This window comes from Pipistrellus hanaki (genome assembly GCF_964339955.1).
Source record: "Pipistrellus hanaki genome assembly, chromosome: 12".
In the NCBI taxonomy this organism is placed as follows: Eukaryota; Metazoa; Chordata; class Mammalia; order Chiroptera; family Vespertilionidae; genus Pipistrellus; species Pipistrellus hanaki.
In genome coordinates, this window is record NC_140514.1 from 522,467 (window position 1) to 543,117 (window position 20,651).

Genomic DNA, 20,651 nt, shown 5'->3' on the forward strand with positions numbered 1-20,651 from the left:
CCAGGAGCAAGAGGCTGCCCTCTGGCAGGGCACCACCCACCACAGCAGCTCTGCAGAGCAGGCCCACCTGGAGCCACATGATAGGAGAACCAGGAGGGAGAAATCATGGAGCTCGTGCCGTGCCGGGAGCAAGGATGCTGAAACTTGGAGAATGGGGGTGGCTTGTTCCTCATCATCCCAATGGCAAGGAGAGCTGACCTCGGAGGAAGGGCTTTTCACCCTGGACGCTTTCACACGGGCTGGCTGTGACTGTTACGGCACACTGAAAACCTCACTTAGGAAATAAAAAAGACAATACATGGAAAAGGATAACCAAAATGTATACTATTGGGTGAAAATCCCTTTTTAGAAGTTGATGTGGAAGAGATGTTTCTAGTGTCATTGGTCATGTGTAAGACGTGGGGGAATTAGAACCTGCAGCACACGTGCCACTGGCTCTGACTCTGAAGGGCCCCAAATAGTCAGCAAAGGAAGTCTCCAGTGGTCCTCCTAGTGCTGCCTCATCAACTGCAATTGCGGGACAGGAGGAAGCTGAAAAGTTAGAGTCGATGGGCTCCAGTGGTCGGCAAACTCATCAGTCAGCAGAGCCAAATATCAACAGCACAACGATTAAAATTTCTTTTGAGAGCCAAATTTTTTAAACTTACATTTCTTCTAATGCCACTTCTTCAACGTAGACTCGCTCAGGCCATGGCATTTTGTGGAAGAGCCACACTCAAGGGGCCAAAGAGCAGCGTGTGGCTTGCAAGCCGTGGTTTGCCGACCACTGGGCTACACAGTTCATTCCCAGCAAGGAGGCCTGGGGGAAGAAGGCCAAGGGCACAGCATGTCCATTGGAGGGCAGGCGAGAGTGTGCAGATAGTATACTGAGTAGACAGGTGGGATGGAAGTAGGCTTATAGTTGTCCTATGGGAAATAATCCAATGATTTCTGAGCAAGAACAAACTCTGTGTCTCGTGGACTCACAACTGTACACCTGTTTTTGCTCCACCCTGTACATGTGCCCATTTTCCTAATGCTGGTCGCCCAACCAGCATCCCTGACACTTCAGTGATACCTGTGAAACCACGGCAAATGATGTAATCCACCTGTGTTCGCCTCTGAAGATGACAAGTACCAAATGGAAACAGCATTGGCCATGCTTGTCCTTACAGACACTCAGCGTTTAACTCCTGGGTTGGTGATACCCACACGACGGAATATCTGTTGGGGGCAGAGTCTCATTCTAACTTATTCAGAACTTAGCATCATAAATGAGAAGTCACCTGTAACCTCATAACCTTGGTGGCTTTACCCATTTGATCAGAGACTGTTTTGATCATTAACTTAAAACTAGAGGAACAGGTGGCTCAGCCCGTTTGTAAACAGGCGTGCTGACTTGTCCCTGGGGACGGACACGGCATCTCTGGGCTTGCACTGAGGGTGTGGGTCTCTCAGGGAAAAGGGTTGTTTTTGAGCTGACAAAACCCAGTAGCAGCATATTAGCTTAAAAAAAAACTAAAAAAAAAAAAAAAAAAAAAAAAACTGGACCATTCATGCTCTCAAAACTGTGAAAGGGACCACAAAAGATACAGGTAGATTTATCACACCAAGCCTATGGACACTTCCCAGTGTTGATTCAGTACCAACTATGCCATGTGAGCCGAAGAACACAACACATTAGTCTGAACTTTACTGAACCAACAATAAGACTCTCCTATTTCATACAAGTATCTAGCATCAACCAGCACGCATGACTTTATGAAGCCCCAGACTTCCATTTTAAAGCAAAGTCTGGCAGCTTTTTTAAAAATAGCAAACCATATTAAACTTTCATTTTTTCTTTATTGATTAAGGTATTACATATGTGTCCTTATCTCCCCCATTGGCACCCCCAAGACTGCTTTTTGATGCCTGAGCCACTTAAACTCCCAGATTCTGAGAGTATACAGCATCCTAATGCTAAACTAAGTCTTCTTTTATATGGTTCAATTCCTGGTCAGGACACGTGCCAGATTGTGGACTTGATCCCTGATGGGGGTAGGCGAGTGGGAGGCAGCCAATCAGTGATTCTCTCTCATCATTGATATTTCTATCTCTCCCTCCCTCTTCTTTTTTTTCTCTGAGATCAATAAAAATAGATTTTAAAAAGGAAAAATATTTTAAGAACTTCATCTCAAAAATTATTAATTCTGAGTGATAGGTATGTTCAGTCAGCTCTGACTCATGGAAATGTGGCTGAGCATCATCCGAATGGTCTGAACGCATGACCAGTTTTCAATTTGAATTCTCCTCTCTTCTGATGTCTCTTCAGCCAATGGAGAGTCTGCAGGCAACTAAGACACTGCCCCTGAGCTGCCGGCATCCCGGCAGCTGCTGATGTCACGGACTGAAGTCTGAGGTGGCCGACTGGATCCAGACCTTCCTAGTGGCTGGGAGGTGGCCCTCAGTCAGTGTCTAGTGCTCAGCCTGCTGGGCTCTGATGTTCTACGCTGGCTCCCCAGGACCAGCAGCTTTGACATGTTCAGATATTGCCAAACAGACACCTGCTATTGGCCAACACTCTTCCTTAGAAGAGAGTTTTGCTTGCTGTTTCATGCACTCTTGGTGTCATGTGGGGCAGCTAACATGCCCACGGGGATGCTAAGCAGGAGACTGTCCAAACCCTCACAGGGTGGGCAGCTTCAGCGTCAGATCTCATAGGGAAGGGTGAACGCAAACATGTATTTAATTGACGAGAGAAGTGTAACCACACAATGTCATGCATTGAGGGCTCATTCTCAGAACAGTCACCTCATCTCTAAAGCATTCATCACCCAAGAAGGGAACACAGGGTTACCCGGCTCTGATGAAGCCCGAAGTGGTTTTATCTGTTATGGGAAACGTAAGCGAGAAAAGGAGGTCTGGAGGAATGTGTGGTTACCCTTGGTCAGAAACGTATATGCATAAACTAAGTACATGCTTGCATATCTTCTATGGACATACACAGTATGTAACACAAAAGTTATGTGCAATATAATGTGCAATTTAACCTGTTATACATGTATGATGTGATATACAGAAGATTATATTATATATCTTAATAGGTTACAGGTAAACATGTACTTATTTACATGTCTACATATAATCCATGATACTTAAACATATATTTAATTGAGTATATGTTTTCATATAACCTATAAATATAGATGTGTATACAGGGTGGAGCAAAAATAGGTTTACATTGTTCCTATGGGAAAAGATGTGAAGGTCATGATGGTTGCAGTAGCTCTGTTAACTCTGTTATGTGCTCACATCTGTAAGCCACCCCTGTGTCTATCACCCTGGCTCATTGTGGGCCAGATACTGTCAGCTCTGTCTCTTTTGGCTCTGCACATAGTAGGTGCTCAATACTGCATGTTGTGTGAGGAATGAAGGAGGAGCTATGTGTAAGCACCACCCCTTTCATTTTCGTCACTCGCTTTGATATTTCCTTCTCAGAGAAGATGGCGAGGGGAGCCAGGGCCTGCCCATCGCTGTCATTGACCCCAGCTCGGTGTCCCTGAGCTAAGTATACGCCAAACCCTGGAAACAGCCAAGGGAGAAAGGAATCCCTGCAACAAAAACAGACAAGAACAAAACCAGCTACTCCTGAGGATGCATCAGCTAAATGGCAGCCCCCCCACCCCCACCCCCACTCCAAACTGCAGGACGTGCGGGCAGAGATCTGAATCCAGAAAATACCAATGACTGCAGCTATCGTATGGATCAATGAGAAATCAGACCCCAGAATCCCCCAGGGGATGCGCCCCATTGTGCCATGTGCCCTAGTGCCAGTGATCTGTGAGGGAGGGGCCTGCAGTCTGTCTGCAGAGAAGCCAGCGCCACTGCCCTCAGACGGACCCAGGACATCCTCCACGTCGCCCCTCAGCCTCATAACGCTCTCCTCCCTCCCCCACTTTTCCCGAGGCTGGAAATGAGCCACACTCTCCTGACCAGACGACAGACAAACAGCTGGATGGATGCCAAAGGACCACACGTCCACGGTCTCCCATCCCTTTTTAATCAACTTTCTAATTAAAAAACGCCATGCTGGCATTAGGTATGCAGGGACCGGCGTGGGACATTTCACAAAATAGCACCCCCTAATCCTGGGCTGTTGCGGAGCTGTGTTCCTACAGATGTTGATGAGTTTTCCTGGTGCAGAGATAGAATCAATTTGCTGGCGCCTGGCCCTCACGACGTATTAAACGTATCCTGAAGGAAACCGGTTTCTGAAAAGCCCCTGCCCAGATGCCTCAGGCAGGTGGGAGTTCCCGTGAGCCAGAGGGTCCACGAGCAGATGCAGCGAGGTTTCTGGTGCTCACAGCCTCGCGCACGGCTCCGCACAGACCTGATTTGATGGCTCTCTATGGGGTGCCCTGCAGACTCGATTATTTCCACACCAGCCTGGCTAGCATTGTTCCATGGCGACAACGCTCTGTGCTCTCAGCCTCCGTTCCAACGGCACAGGCTGTGGCATCCCCGTTCCGGGAGGGGGATCAGGGAGATGGGAGGGGAGTCGCTAAGAACTGCCCATCCCTTTCAGGACAGAGGGATGGGGAGCCTCTGGAATCAGGAGGTGACGCCGACTTAAAAAGCACCCCTCTGCCGAGGGCCCTTAAAATGCACGATGCATCGAGGCTGAGAGAACAGCAGGAAGATACCGCTCACGACGGGGTTTGAGCTAGAAATCCCATCACGAGAATCTTTGTCAGCGTGCTAAAAAGGCTCCCTGCCCCCTGCATCGTGAATCTGCGAGCTGTCTGGTTCAGAGCCCTGAGCCTGCCCTGCCAGCCTGGAAAACATCCCGAGCAAATGGCCACCAGCCTGGGGCGATTGTCCCTGGAACCATCTGTGTGCACTGTCAGCCCACCTTCAGAAGGGCACGCGGGGGGAGGGGGAGGACCTGGAGCCATAAACTCCCTCCCCGCTCTGTTCACGGTGCAGAAATAGTCTCAAAGCAGGAGCACATGCAACACACATGAACCCAGCGGGTCAGGCCCTATCAGCTGACACACGCTCTTGCAATTTAAAAGCACATGCTACATGCATCCACAGAGCCTTGAACAGGATTCATTGTAGGACTCCTGATGGTGAAAACACACACCCTGGTGCAGAATTTTAAAGCAATAAAGGGAAACGACCTTTTGAATCAAAAATATTTACATGCATCTTCATCATCCCTGGGGGCCCCACTGAGAAAGGTTCTGAGACCACCGGCCACTGTGGCCCAGAACAGACCTGGGAGGCAGCAGACTTCCATGCCCTCCACTCTTCCCAGGAAATCAGAGTGTCTGGTTTTAGACTAGTATTTTGGCATTTCATTGATTGCCTGAAAATTTACTATGAAAGTCTGCTTTTCCTTCCAAAGTTCATCTTCAAACCCTAGAGCTAAACCATGAAAAAAAAAAGAAAGAAAGAAAAGAAGAAGAAGGAAGAAAGAAAGAAAGAAAGAAAGAAAGAAAGAAAGAAAGAAAGAAAGATCGCCTTAGAAATCACATTTTCAGTCCGGTAGACATCATCATGCTGCTAATTCTGGGGCCTTTCATTGTCTCTGAAGGCAGCCCTCACCGACTCAACAGTGCCTGAGAGCTAATGTGACAGGTAGTGGCATAAAGTGACTTCGTCAAGTGGAAACTAATGTGACATAATTTTGGCCCTTGGGGGGAAAAAAAAAAAACAAGCTGAGAGGCAGCCGGGCACAAAGGCGACGCGGCAGGTACCACGCAAGGGCCCCTCCCCTGGGAGATGGACACACAGAGCCCAAAACAATGCTGGTGTTTTGTCCCAAGAAACTTGCAACCCATCCTAAAACTAAAAAGAGTTATTTTATAATCATAGGGAGCTCGGCTCCGCTCTGCAGGGAAACACAGCAATGGAAGAATAATGCAAACTTACTTTTCTCTGCATCACACGGCACAGCCTCAGAACATGGTGGTATTTAATATTGTTTGGGTTTAAAAAAAAAAAAAAAAAAAAAACAACTCAATTGTGTGTTGTTGTTGTTTTTTATTCTAGCTTACCAGCAAATTATAAAACAAAATGAGCTAGAGATATATATGCATTCATATGAAAATGAAAAATTCACCTATTATGCAAAAAAATTTAAAAAATAAAAAATCCATGTCAGTGTTTAGAAACTTGAGGTCTGAGAGAGGAGAGGAGAGGATGACAGCCAAGTGTGAAAAGCTTCCCCGGAAGGGCTAATTTGTTTGCAACATCCTCTGTCTGAAAGGTAGGCTCACCGAGGTGGGTATTATCGTGTTTTTTTTAACAGAAGAAATGACCCTCCAAAAAGTTGCATTTTCTGTCAAAGGTTCACTATCATTGTGTATAGCCAACAGCTGAAGTAAAACAACTCCTTAACAACAACAACAACAAAAAAGCCTAAAAATAAAAGCTAAATACCAATGCTCTGCAATATTCAGGAAACTGTAAATAGTCAAAGGGTAATAATTTCTACCTAATTTCTACTGCAGAAGCCGACGAAATAATTAGGTCAGCTCGACGGAAAGCCTTCCCTTCTGAGGAGAGCAGAGCTAGGAGAGCAGGATTCAACTCTTCCTTATCAGCCAATTCCCCAAGACGGAGTTCATTGACCAGACACCAGACAGCACTGGTTCAGCCACGGAATTACATAAGGAACGTGTGCAATGCAATGGAGAAGGGGGTCCCCAGCAGGCTCCCCACTCACTTCTCTCTCCCAGGACTGCTTTGTAGAAACCGTCTCCATCTTTCCACAAGCAACTGCAGGTCTCAGAGGCTGTGCTAATTCCTGCTTCCTGTCTGTGGAGCCTACCGAGCCATAGAAACTTCTGCTCAGGGCTCACGGTCTCCAGCAAGTTGCTAGTTAAATTAGCCAAAAACTCTCCTTCCAGCCAGGAAAAATACAGACCAGTCAAAACTAATTATGGCTGGGCTGCCACTGAGCCCACATTGGCTAATTTCACTGGTCTCGGTACCCCGTCCCAGAAAATATCAATTAAACACATTGAATCATGGCTGCTGTGAAACCCTGAGAACAGTCCTCCCCACCCGGCCCCTCTCCACCTCGGACCCCCGGCCGGCCAGCGCTGCTCTTCGGTGGCTGACCACGCACAGGTGAACTTTGCTCCACTTTGGGGAGGGGAGCCGAGCTCGGAAACAACAGGAGAACAGGAAGCATTTACCTGAGGGAGCAGCAGGGAGGAACCTGGAGAATCGCATGCCCATGTCGTCCGGGCAGCATGATGCCTGCAGACCCAGCCCGGCAAGGCCAGCCTCCCCCCGCCCGGCAGCCACCCCGCCTCCCCTCCCAGGGACTCACCCAGAAAACGCTCCCACCTGCTCGGCGGCGACGGGGAACTCTGCTACGGCGTCCGCACGCCCACCATTTGTCCTCCATCCATCCATCCAATCAACTTCCTACGGCACATCCCTCGCCCGGCTCAGACCCGGCCACCGCTCATCTGTATGCTAATTATTTTGCCACATGGACAAAAGTCATAATGCTTTCCGACAGGAAACTAACAGGCCTGAAGTCGGGGATGGAAATTAATAAGTTGACACCACTCGGCGACAGGGAGGGCGGGCATGCGTGCTGGAGGCTCCGTGGCCAGGCAGCCGCAGATCGGGGCCGGCCCTGCCTGAGCACCGGGCTCCCCCGGAGACCACGGCCGCAGCACCAGCGTGAGCCACCGCCGACTCGCCCTGGCTCGGCTGTCTCTCCTCTAAACGCCACAGCACACATCCATCTCCCCGAACCCTGGCCTGGGGGGAACTTCGTGGCTGAGCTAGATATTTCTCAAGGTTCGGCTGTGGATTAAGCCAGTAATCGCTAGCCTTCCTGTTTATTAAGTAGCTTGCCACACGGTCGGGCAGGGTTGGGATGCATGCTGTATGGCTCTTACATTGTACCCACAGGCCCCTAAATCTCTAGAGCAGAATGTGTATCCTGTGCAGGGCCGTATTTCATGGAATAGAGGGGAACGGTAAATAGCAGAGGCAGGCTGTTCGCAGCTCCCGGCCAGGCAGTGTTTCCAGACATACCCCCCATCACAGATGTTATGGTAAATTCACGCTGTGGCCAAAGAAACCTCACCAAGTCAGCTGAACCTGAGGTGTTCTACCTGGGGCCTCCGCTCAGCCCCAAAACAAACGAAAAGGCGAGAAGCCTGCCCGCTGCCCCTCCTGGGAGCAGTGACACAAGAGTTAACGGAACCACTCAGCCTCCTTCAGGTTGCCAGCCACACCAGGTTCTGTCTCAGGGGGAGCCTCTCTCGTTTTCTTTTAAAACAAAAGACACGGAGCAGTTTTCCCAAGAAAGTTACCACACCATCAACCTTTTAGCATTGTTTGAAGGGGGGGGCAGAAAAAGTTGTGTCTGAAAAGGCAAGGCCAAATTAGGTTTCAAAAGTACAAAAGGGAGCATAGATGTATGACTCTCATTAACATTTTTCCTGTTAGAAGTGCTGGATGTATAAATGGCTCCTCAAGTCCAGCAATAAACTGGAGACTCTCCCTGCAAACCCCACTCAGCGCTCACCCCACACAGAGAGGCCACGTTAAATCACAGAGGCTCTTAGCGCCTCCCACCCTCCCCTGGCCGGAGCCCGGAGCACTCCTGTTTGATAACAGCCCGGCAGCATGCGGACCACGGCGCTCACGGCCACGCACACGGGGGCAGCTCCCGCGGAAGGGCCCACCGCGGGCTCGTTTGCACACCCAGCCATGCGATTTCCAGAAGTGCTGTAATCTGTCATCCAATAAGAGCCGAGCGGGGCCGGCCAGGAGACGGCTCTGTGTGGAAGTACCAGGAGGTCACCCAGAGGAGCTGGAAGCGGCCACGGCCGGGAAACCACATGCAAGCTTTAGATCAAAGGAGGAGAGGTACCTCAGGCAGGAGAGCTGGTGGCCACCAAGCCCAGACCCTCTCCGCAGCCTACTCCTGCACGCCCGCCGGGCCGTCTCCGCCCCGGAGAGTCCGTGGCATATGTGGATCCCCTCTCCCCACACGTCTGCTCTCCATCTGCCCCGGGGCCTGGGCAGAGCCACCACAGCCACAGACCACGGGGGCCCTCCCCAGAGCACAGTGCCGGCCCGTATGGGGGACGGGCAGCACGCAGGAGCCCAGAGTGGCCGGGAACACCTGGCTCTGGCTTCAGAGGCTCTGGCCGGACGTGTGGAGCCCAGACATCTGGTCACTCCAGAGGTGACAGTGCCTCGCCCCCCCCCCCCCCCCCCAGATCCCGCGAGGCGGCCGCTCAGAGAGCCCGTGCCTGCGTTCTCCGGCACAATGCCCCTCACTCAGGCCGAGACATCGCCCTCCCCTCGCAATGTGCCGGCACCACCACGTGGGAGCAGGGCTCTTCTTCAAAGAGATACCTGTTAGGACAGGGCTCTAGCAGCATAGCCAGGACGGCAGCGCTGATCAGTATTGCTCCACTAATGGGCAAGCATGTGCCTCCACTCTCGTCTCATCACACCTGGCGTGCATCTTCTCTGCCATCTCTGATTATTCCTACAGATGCCCCAAGGACTCGTTAGGATGTCAAAGCTTCAAACAGTTTCATTGTGGAAACAGTCACTGTGCACACTGGAACAATGCAGGTGCTAGGGACAGGGAGCGGGGGCAGAGGCAAACAGACCAGAGCCAGAGAGAGGGAGAGGAGGGAGGAGGGGGGAGAGAGAGAGGAAAAGAGAGGGGGAAGGTAGGGCACAAAGCATACTCCACACTGAGACCACGTTGCATTGAAGCATAGCCTCATGATGGGAAAGGTATACTGCCTCCGGAACTCATCCGGCACCAGAAAACCACAGTCACTCCCAGGCATAGCGCTTCTGTGATGCCTGGACAAGTCAGAGTCATTCCCGGCACTCTCTCTAACGTGTGGGGTTTGCTCATTTAAAATGCCTTTGTATCAGCCACATACAGTATTTGGATGTGATTTCCCCCTGCAAATTCAAAATGAAATTTTTAAAAATTACAGACATGTAGACTCCTTTAAGTTTGTGGCATCTCACCTCTTTAGAGTAATTTGAAATGATGTAGGTTAACGTCATGGTGAAGACTACAGTGAGATGAAACTTAAGGTGGTGAAAAACGTGGTAATTGTTCTCAAGTTTTTATTCAAGTTTATCCTCCATTGCTCCCTCCAAAAGAATGCTACACAAAGAAAATGGTGATGGAGAGGGCATCTTTAGAATCTTAAAATAAGAAGATGCATAACACTATTGCAATTAAATTATGATATGTGGTGATTTAATTGTAAACATTTAGCCAAACTGGAGCGCTCTCTCTCTCTCTCTCTCTCTCTCTCTCTCTCTCTCTCTCTCTCTCTCTCTCTCTCTCTCTCGAGTTTGCCGTCCACTGGCTTCCTGGTCAGGGTTCTGGTAGAGGCTTTGCATCCAGGTAGGCTTCATGGGAAAGTGCCAAATGCATTTGAAAAACTGGTCATCGATTGGAAATTCCAGCCACGACCGAAGGGGCCATCCGGCTGGGCCTCCCTCCAGGTCAGAGTACGGATTGCACCTCCCTGGTCCCCTGTGCCCCTGCCTGAGCTTCTTAATGTGCAGTCCTTAAGAATCAATGCAATGTTAGGTCTGAAGGTAAAATGGAGCCACAAAAATGTGTACTACATAAACCAAGTGTTTCAGTTGGCCCAAAAAATCACACCTTTCCCTCAAATTAGAGTATCTTACAGGTAGAGCATTAACAATACAGAAATATTACTTAGGCAGCAAAGTAGATTTTTCACAAAGAAGTGACTGCATTTTTATCCTACGTAAAGTATTTCTAAAAGAAAATGAAAATCAAATAATCAGGTTATTAATTCTAAATTTTAAATATTAGACATAAATTTAACAAAATAGAAAAACTTTAAAAAAGCTTTGAAGTTGCAAAGTATTTTATTCATGTTCCCTATTTGATGGAAAATTGGCACAGAAAACAGACATAAAACATCAGTGGAACAATTGGGCATATTCAGTAGTAAGTGTGAAATATAAACATTCACAAAAGAGTAGAATATAAATGGTAGGTGGAAATTATGGCAGGAATAATGAACACAGTACATTGAAAATACCCCCGTTTTCTTAAAATCATGCTGTCCTGCTTGTATTACCCAAAAGAAAATGGTGTGTTCCTATTACCGTAGGATTTTTTGTATATCACACATACACGGTCACAAATTATGGGGCTCGTCCTTAATCTCAGCTTCTCACACAGATTTGTAACACTGGCCTAAGTTTGGCTGGGAGCTGCAAGTGTGGCTCGAGAGAAGTTGAAATGTATGCTGCATGTTTACTTTCTGCCTGACTGGTCCATCTTCATCATCCTTGCTCATCTTTTCAAAAATAAAACATTTTCGCTGGTTACAGGAGTCTCCAGCACACAGATATATTATTCCCTTGGAGAAGCATGGCCCCATCGTGTTGACAGGGTTTTACTCACAATTAGACATAGGCAAGTCCGTGTAATGAAATCATATTTTGTTTGGTCATTTGGAAAGTAGGGCAAACATTCCATATGCAAAATAAAGATCTAGAGATTGCACATCTTTTCTGCCACCATCTTTAAAACACCCAGCATGCCCAGAGATGCTGCTCCTGCTGCCGGCATGTGGACAGTCATTAAAGCTCCAGAGTGAGCCATTCTCACCCTGCCATAAGCGAGAGGCAGCCGGTGGCTGCTGAGGGTCCTTGCTGCCAGAGCGGACAGCTCCCGGTGCTGAAGGGACAGGCGAGGAGCCCGGCTCACAATAGCTCACTCAAGCCGCCTTTGAAAAATCACACAAAACTGAATGAGGTGGCAAGTACTGGGGCTGAATGGCACCGTCTACAGAACAATGGGCACCAACTCCAAATCCTACGCTAATCACGTTAATGAGATTAATCAGTGAATTAGCAGCAGCCAGTGTCAGGGAGGCAAGGAAGAGTCTGACCACGATGGGTAATTAACTCTCTTTACGGGAGGGGGAGGGGAGCCAGCGCTGCTCCCTCCTGGCTTGTCAGGAGTTGACAGTTCTGCTTCACGGTCTCAGGCTCCTGCCCTGGCCAGAGGCGACAGCACCCGGTGTTTGTATCGGAACATGGTTCCAGGGACCCCACTGACGATGCTTCGGCTGCAGTCCTCTGAGGAGAGTGATGTCATTTTAAGTAATCTTCAGGAACCACAGGCTTTCCCTGTTTTGAACTTTCTACATGTGAAAAGAATACTTAAAATGAAATCACTTCCCTAAGACTCCAGCTGAAATATTTTTTTAAAAATGGCTGATTATGAAAAGAAAGGATTATATAACAGCTGCTCTTGCTTGTGGGGAGTCTGCGGCAAGATACTGTGGCAAGAGTTTTAAAAAGTGCCATCAAGTAAAAAAAACTATGACACAAATGTAGCAGCCCTCGCCTATTGTCTTTCACAGAGACCATGTCTTACACAGCACAACTTCAAGGAGAAAGTCAACCAACTGAGTTGTCACACTCAGGGTGATAGAAGCATGCACTTCCTTTTAGGTCAATCAGAAAAGAAAAAAAAAAACTTTCTTTATCCTAAAATGTGTTACCAAAATGCCATGCATAATATACAATCAACACTGGACTCAAAGTTCTTGAGAGGCAACAACTTAAAGAGATGAAATAGAACTAGTTTACAAAAAGGATTCTTGGGCAAAAAATATTTTTCATCTTAAAATAACATTTTTATAAGTATGAAGTCATACCTCTAGTTATCACTTTTATGAAGGTGAGCAATTAGAAAGACTACCTTGTGTCTGTAAGGATGGTAGTATATACTTTCATCTAGGAAGTTAATGTTGTGGAGTAAAAAATATAAACACAAAAAGCTCTTATTATAAAAATATTTTAGTCTAAATAAATAACATCCCATAGGTTATATAGTTTTAGTGGTATGAAAATTGTCAAGGCTAAATTAATACTACATTCAAAATTAGAGCGCTGTATTTTAAATAGTTATCATATGAATGTTCACATATTTTTTTACCTTATTTTGATTTACCTTGAAGCTACAGCTTGCAGTTGAATTTTTAGTTTATAAATTCAAGTTGCATTGAAAAAACACATTTCTGTTATACATTAAATATTGTTTCCTTATTATGAACTTCATTTAGGTTATAGTTAAAAACTTTGAGTTGATCAATTTAATCCGTGTCAGTCAGCTTTCTTTCCATTAGGCAAGTATGGCATTATGTCAGGGATATTTCATGTTTCAACAGGCTCTAGAAAAACAACTTGCTCTCTTTGTCATGGAAAGTAATCCAGCAAAGTCTCTGGGAAGTGTTTGTCTCAATATCTGCATAGCATCCAACTTCTGTCCATGCAGCAAGTTTTTGCATCAACAACATCATGGTTAAGGCATGCAACCTAAGCCCCTTCTGCTTTAGAAAGAGCCTTCTGCGGGTCTCCGGCTCCCGGCCCGGGCACATGGCAGCTCCCAGCCATGCTGGCGAGAGAGAGCCCGAACATGGAGCAGACAATAGGCACTGCAGCAAAGCCCGGCTCCACGGCCACACAGCCCCTGCCGCCGCGTCCACAGCGTCCACCTAACGCAGACCACATACCTCACAACATGACCACAGCCGCTCGCGGGGGAGACACGCTCCGCTGGGGCGACTGTGCTGCTCGGAAAACACCGAGGAGAAGCCTGCTCCCCGCCAGCTGGAAGGACGAGGAGGACAGCCTGCCACGAGCCGAGCTGCGGGAGGCTGCTGCTTGTCTTCCGTGAATATTGATATTGGAACCCAGAGTCCAGAGAACAAAAAGTGAAAGACACCCACCAACCAGGAGCCGGGGGCTGGGGCTGCGCGGACCGCGGGCAGCTCCCGCTTCAGCTCAGGAGAAAATGTCGCCGGGCGGGCAGGAGTGACAAATGCAGCGCGGGGCTGGCGGCAGGGCCTGAGGGATCTGCTTTGCTTCCACACACATCCCCGCGCGCTCCCACTCAGCCTCCAGAGGCTTTCTCCACTTTTTTTTTTTTTTTCACGAGCTCCAAATCCCCGGCATATGACCTTCTGTTAAATAGATAAAAAAAAAAATTGCTTATCAGTCATGCAAATGAGGCTGAATTCATTTTCCACAACAGATGGCCTCATGGATAATGATGATGGAAGAGAGAAAATTGAATGTGTCTCACAAGGTGGCCATGGCAACCGAGAGCAGAATAATATCAATAATAAGCTCGCTGCATAATAAGGTTGTCAATCCCACAAATCAAAGTCTCCGGCTAAATCAGGTAAACCACCCCCGCTAGTGACCAGGTAAATAAAAAGAGGAGGGGGGAGGGGGTTGCATTTTACAGTGGCCGTGAAGGAAACAAGAATTTCAGGGCATCCGGTGGCCGGCGTGTGTGTGTGTGTGTGTGTGTGTGTGTGCGGGGGGCGTGGCTGGCTCATGCAATGAGATGTGACAGTTTTTTCTCTCTCTGGTGCTGTCTGATGGGCCGGGTGCACGGAGGATGCCGCAGTGGCCATGTTGGCATGCGGGGCGCGGCGCGCCCGCGCCTCCCCCTGCGTGTCCCCGCACACGCCCTGTCTGTCCGCGCTGCTTCCGCCTCGGCTCCCGCGGGGACATCCCGCAAAACGAATCGGCAGCCGTCCTGCGTGGCTGATTAAAATGAAAATGGCACATGTCTGGGCGGGACGGAGCCGGCTCTGCTGGCTGTCTGGCAAGCACACTCGATAGAGCTCCTGCTAATAATGGCTCACCGCCCCTGGTGGGTTTTTTTTTTTTTTTTTTTTTTTTAAGGTATCGCCCTTTTCCCCGCAGCCAGCTGGTGGGGGAGCGTGTGTCAGTGTGTGTGCGTGCGTGTGTGCACATGTGTGTGACTGGGGAGCTGGCGTGTCGTTTTCTGCCACTCACACGCCGACTGCCTGCCCGGCAGCTCCATTGCAGTGCGGCTGGGCTCAGCTCGGTGTGTCTTTGGGGGAAGAAGAGCCAGTGCCGAGCGGAAGAATTCCTGACCGCATCCCGGCACAGACCTGGCGAGGGCTCCCCCTGCTCCCCAGGCTCCCAGCTGGACCCTCAGAGGCAGCCCCGGAAGGAACCTATTTCTGTCTCGAACGCTCGACGCCCGCCTGCGTCTGCAGCCCAGATATTATGCAACACGGAGCCTCAGGAATAGAAAGCTGAGGGCTGGCTAACCGATTCGGCAATCCAACACCGTGTAACAAATACATCTCCGGCTTCCTTTTTCTCTCACAAAATGCTCGGGCATCGCTCTAAGATGACCCCAAAAAGAAATGATTCTTTTCAACGTCTCTGTCCGATTTCTCAGGTGTTTGTTTGTGGGGGGTTTTTTTAAGGCATTCTAAAAATTAGACCATGATTATCTCTCATAAAAAATAGCTTCCTGTCCTGAACCAGGATTTTATCTTCTGGATTCATTGCCCTGTGCCTTTCCTTTACATAGGTCACACTGCTGTTAACAGTCGTCCCATTTTGCCATTTCCGTGTCCCCTTCTTTATTCCTTTCAGGAACAGATAGATGGCTTTCATGGGGAACGGCGTAGACTTGGGTTTGCCCTTAGTGATTCCTGTCACTGGGACGTGATCCTGTTTCCTCCTGCACTCCAGCCCTGAGCCACAGTGAGAACCAGAAATCAATAGAGCTGCCCTAATGGAGGCTCCACTCAGCATGCGGCGGCTGCAGCCTCCGTCCCTCCCTCCCTCCTTCCTCTCTCCCTCTCTCTCCCTCTCTCTCTCTCCTCTTCTCTCCCTTACTCCCTCCCTCCCTCTTCCTCTCTTCCCCTCTCCCTCTCCCACTCTCTCTTTCTTCCCTTTCTCCTTCTCCCTCTCTCTTACACACACACACACACACACACACACACACAGAACCAAGGACGTCTGTGCAGCTTTCTCGGCGGAGTGGGAACCACGTAGGATGTTCTGTGGAGCACAGAATAGAGGTCGTTTGCTGTCCGTGGGGGAAATGGGAGCCACACACTCCTTTGTCCAAGGCCCCAGCCCGAGCTCCCGGGCAGCCAGGCTGGTACCAGGCAGTCCCTGGGATGGGTGGGGCGGTAGTGTGGGGATTGTGGCTTGGAGAACCCCCGCTGGCCTGGGACTGTGTGTGCAGCACAGGGGGAGTGCCCCTCTCATGGAGGACAAAGCAGCCGGTACAAAATAAGCAGAATAGAGCGTACAGGAAGACGGGGAGGTTTAGGTCAGATAGTGAGCTGTGTATGGTTTGAATATACAGTATATTATTATTGTAAAACACTTCCATACTCCACTCTGTGAGTGAGACCCATGTGAGATTATGGATATTGTATTAAAATATACATATGAAAGTGGGAAACCGGTTTTCATTATAAGGAATTGGCTTAGACTCATCAAAACGTCTGTAGGGTGCTTGGATAGCAACAGAGACCAGGAATAAGGTGCAGGGAGAAATGGGGTCACCTCACAGGGAAGAGGCGCTATGGAGGCAGCTAAGGGGAGAGGGGCGGGGCTGTGTAGCCAAGGGGAACTGGCTGGATGACAAAGGGCAGGCCATGACCTTGGGTCTCAAGGAAGTGCCTCTGCATTGGTCTGGGACTGATTCCTGCCACGTGGGAACGGATACTGGAGGAGTCTGGAGAAATAGGGTGCTGAAGACCCACATTCAGGTTTTACAGCAAGCTTATGCTTTTTATAGAGCTGGCCTGATTTTATACAGCTGGTCATTTTGGGGGGCAAGATATGTAAATAAAGTATAGGAAATGCAATTCTGAGAATTTAAGATTTCGATGATCAGCCAGCAAACTAAGAGAATGAATAAACGATATTTACCTCATCCCCAAGTTCCTAATTTTAAGAACATGATCTGAAATTTTATAAAAATAAGCACAGTTCATTTCACTCATGGTGGCCCATTAGATTCACAAATACCCAAGCCTTCCCATGAGTCTCTCCAAACCATCTCTAGCCTTCTCCTCTCCAATCTCTGAATTATTTTGTACCTGGAGTCCTTATGTCACACTTTCCATCCTTACGTCATCTGCCTAATATTCTTGCTACTCTTACTATTCTAGTTACTTGGGAAAAGGGGACTTACACCTCTTAGCTTATGAGTTTGTAACAATAATGCTGGGAGAAGCCAGGGGCTTGGGCAAAGGACCGAATAGACACTTCTCCAAAGAGGACATACAAATGGCTAAGAGACATATGAGAAAATGCTCAGTCACTGACCCTCAGAGAGATGCAAATTAAAACGACAGTGAGGTACCATCTCACATGTCAGAATGGCTGCCATCAACAAATCAACAAACGCCAAGTGCAGGCGAGGATGTGGAGTGAAGGGAACCCTAGTGCACTGCTGGTGGGAATGCGGACTGGTGCAGCCACTGTGGATAACAGTACGGCATTTCCTCAAAAAATTAAATATGGAGCTACCATTTGACCCAGTGATCCCACTTCTAGTAATATTTTTATGAGAGATAATAATGGTCTAATTTTCTAGGAAACCAAAACACCAATCAAAAAGGGTATATGCACCCCTATGTTCATAGCAGCGCAATTTACAATCGCTGAGATCTGGAAACAGCCCCAGTGCACACCAGTAGACGAGTGGATAAAAAAGCTGTGGTACATTTATACCGTGGAATACTATGCAGCAGTGAAAAAGGAGGATCTCCTGCCCTTTGCAGCAGCATGGAGGGGCCTGGAGAGTATCTGGCTAAGTGAAATGAGCCAGTCAGTGGAAGACAGTATCACCTGCTCTCACTCATGTGTGGGATCTAATGGACAACATAAACTGATGAACAAAAGCGATCCAGAGACAGAGGCACGGAACAGGCTGTCAGATTTCAGCAGGAAGGTGTGGCGGGGGGGGATGAACTGGGGAACGTATATGCATATACGCATAACCCGTGGACACAGACAGTAGTGTGTGAAGGCCTGGGAAGGGCAGGTGTGGGGCGGATAGGAGTCATAGAAAAAAAAATGAAAAAAAAAACACAGGACATTTGTAACACTTGCAACAATAAAGATGAAGTTTTTAAAAATATAATGTCAGCATGGAAACAAAGAAATAAGCCAGACATCCACCAGCTTCTGTTTCGTTGGGGTCGGCCCGTAGCTGGGCTCAGCGTGTGCTGTCCCTGGTCAGGGCATCTACACGGACAAGCCGGTGATGCACAGGTAAGTGGCACAACAAGTCCATCTCGCCCTCTCCTATATACCGGTGTGTGTGTGTGTGTGTGTGTGTGTGTGTGTGTGTATGTGTATATAAAGTCCTAAAGGAGGATTGTAAGAAAGTCTTGTGACATTTCCTATAAAATAGAACAAAAAGATAGATAAAAACAGTTTAGAGAAATCAAACTTTTTTAGAACTGTTTCCTAGCATAGATCATCCTCAAAACAAAGTGATACTAAATACTCTATTTCCTCACTATTGGAGATTCTAATGTAAACAATTACACAAACAGAAGAGTCCTGTAACGGACTCACACTAGTCTGAGGATTCCTGTGATTCATAGCATCATTGCTGAGCCTCCTGGCCCAGCGCCCTCTAGTGCACGGGCGCTTGCAGCCCCTTTGTTGTCTGGAGTCACTGCCATCCCGATCGCCACGTGCCCCACGGTCTCAGTGAACCCTGGCTCGGAGCTGAGCAGCAGCGAGGACTCTACAGATGGCGAGCCGCTGGCACGTGAAAGACAAATGGAAATGAGCCCTGAAACTGACAGGAATCAAGCAATCACCTGAGCGATGTCAGCCTCCCCTTCCCGACGGGGTGACTGGGGAGCCGCGGAAGCAGCCGGGATGGATTCAGGACGGAGCCTTGGCCTGGGGAAGGGGTGGACTCGGGATGGAGCTGTGCCCCGGGGAAGGGCTCACATCCAATCCACACTCCGATGGCAGGGCCACTGCGCGAGCCACTGCGAGAGCCACTGAGAGCCACTCACTCGGTCTCCTGTACGAACTCCACTGAAGCACAGCTAAACAGACTCCGTACACGCGTGTGTGCTTCCGAAGGCATGTAGAAGAGAGAGGACAGAGGAGGGAGGCAAGTTCCTGCCCAGAACACGGAGCAGCCGTCCAGGAGGCGGAGGGCGTGGCCTGCTGGGTCAGCTCAGGGTCACCAGACTCCAGTTACTCCCATGTGACGCTCACGCTGGTTCCGCCATTTCGGGCTCGTTCCTCGGGGCCTTCGTTTTTAAGTCTCCAAGAGCCATCTTTCATCCCGTAAGTGTCCGTGGATGGAGTCTCGCTCTAAGGCAGGGGCGGGGAACCTTTTTCCTGCCGAAGGCCGTTGAGATGTTTATGACATCCTTTGTGGGCCATACACAATTATCAGCTTAACAATTGGCCTGCTCCATTTAGTCAGACATCGGATTCACTCGCCCCTAATGCCTTGGCGGGCCAGGCCAAGTGATTTTGCCAGCCTTATGTGGCCCGCAGAGTGGGTGTTCCCCACCCCTGCACTGAGGTAACATCATTATATGAGACAAACCTTAGCCTGGCCAGTGTGGCTCAATGGTTGAGTATTGTCGACCTAGGAACCAGGAGGTCACGGTTTGATTCCCCATCAGGGCATATGCCCAGGTTGTGGGCTCCATCCCCAGTAGGGGGCGTGCAGGAGGCAGCTAATCAATGATTCTCTGTCATCACTGATGTTTCTCTCTCTCTCTCTCTCTCTCTCTCTCTCTCTCCCTTCCCCTCTGAAATCAATAAAAAATACATTAAAAAAAAAAAAGACAAACCTTAGGAGGAATCAGCTGCCTCCAGAATCAGGTGGGGTTGTGGGGTTTGCTGAGCGGCACTTGGGGCGGCGGGGGGGGGGGGGGGGGGGGGGGGGGGGGGGAGGAAGCCCGTGAAACACTGGCCTCCTCATGTTACACAGGCCTGGGCCACATCGGGGTCAGGCACCAGCCATTCGGGGACTTTCGTTTTCCTCTCTCTTTCCCACTCTGACCACACAGCTGCTCATGCGGGAACACAGGCAGCTGTGGGGCCGGCATTGTCTCACGTGGAAGGAGGTGAGATTGTCGGTTAAAAAAGCCCCAATTCTCGGGAACGATGTGCGTTATTCAGTAAATACCTCATTTGTTAGAATTTCTGAATTCCCCGAGTTACTTAACCCTTTCTGAAAAGGTGAAGAAGGAAAGTTAGCATGTTGTTGTTGTGAATCTCCACCCGAGGATATGTTTTCATTGACTCTTAGAGTGGAAGGGAGAGGGAGAGACAGAGAGAAACATCAATGTGAGAGAGACCCATTGACCAGTTGCCTCCTGCTCAACCCCGGGCCAGGGCCAGGGAACCTGCAACAGAGGTGCATGCCCTTGACCAGAATGGAACCCGGGACCCTTCCATCCCCAGTCCGATGCTCTACCCACTGAGTCACACCGGCCAGGGCAGAATGTCAGCATTGTATCAGCTCCAAAAAAGATTCTGATCTTGACTAAATTTCTGCACTTACTGAAACCAGTGAAGCCCACGCTACCACATGCAGAAAAGCCCAGGTTTAATCTCACTTCCCAGCACCGGCCTCCAAAGCAGGCCTGTAGACCTGTTAGTCCGGTGTGTGTCAGATCTGGAGTCCTCTCCAGGGAGCGTGTGCTGTGTGTATCACATGACATCCTCGAGGGTCAGACCCAGGCAATCAGAACTGCCCGTGGGCGTGTGCGGCAGCCGCACGGGGGTGGGGGCGGGGGCACAGAAGCGAGGTTTTCCCGGGCGGG

The 20,651-nt window shown here is 49.2% G+C and overlaps 1 protein-coding gene across 13 annotated transcripts in view; it reads right to left on the reverse strand.

The window, feature by feature from the left end:
- Window positions 1-14,123, reverse strand: part of MYT1L (myelin transcription factor 1 like) — a 268,531-nt gene extending 254,408 nt beyond the window's left edge. For 4 of the 13 annotated variants that reach the window (XM_084900058.1, XM_084900065.1, XM_084900068.1 and 1 more), the window contains exon 1: window positions 13,554-14,121. The gene's annotated coding sequence lies outside the window, so the exon portion shown is untranslated. Of the gene's footprint in view, window positions 1-6,694; window positions 6,716-7,169; window positions 7,264-7,306; window positions 7,869-13,553 lie in introns of those variants that run through there. The other 9 variants (XM_084900059.1, XM_084900067.1, XM_084900066.1 and 6 more) reach the window with 6 other exon arrangements.
- Window positions 14,124-20,651: the final 6,528 nt, after the last annotated feature.